Source organism: Austrofundulus limnaeus, unplaced genomic scaffold (genome assembly GCF_001266775.1).
Source record: "Austrofundulus limnaeus strain Quisiro unplaced genomic scaffold, Austrofundulus_limnaeus-1.0 Scaffold2000, whole genome shotgun sequence".
NCBI lineage: Eukaryota > Metazoa > Chordata > Actinopteri > Cyprinodontiformes > Rivulidae > Austrofundulus > Austrofundulus limnaeus.
Window position 1 is genome coordinate 1 of NW_013954402.1, and position 533 is coordinate 533.

Consider the following 533-nt stretch of genomic DNA (forward strand, 5'->3'; position numbering starts at 1 on the left):
AATATATGTTTATCAAATAAAGTCAAATGTTACAACTAATCAGGGATCCCTTTAATAATGTTGATCAATAAAATTTATAGACCTCAGTTAGTGCTTCTAAATTTAGCAAGTGCTAATCCACTAATAAATTTAAAAAAATAGCAAAATCCCTAAAGCACTAATCATAAAATTGGTTTCCCTATTAGTGCTGTAGTGCTTTAGAGGAACTGTGCCCACCACTGTTCACAACCCACACTCTGGTGGCTACAATCCTGTCATTTCTCTAAAACTCTGTTGTGAAAGGCGATGCACGCTTCTTTGTTACCAGTTAAATGTTGCAAAACGTGCAAGCTGTACTGTGTTAGGCAGGTTGCTCCTTCTCCGTGTGGTAAAACCTGTAGAGTTGCATCGTTGTAAATAACCAAACTTCCAACACGTCAGAGTTTTATCAGCGTGCAGGGAAAAAGCTGCAGATCAGTAACGTGCACAGACATTTTCGGGGGCAGGTGCTCAAATGTAAAAAGAGGGCACCTTGTCCGGTGCACGGAATCAGC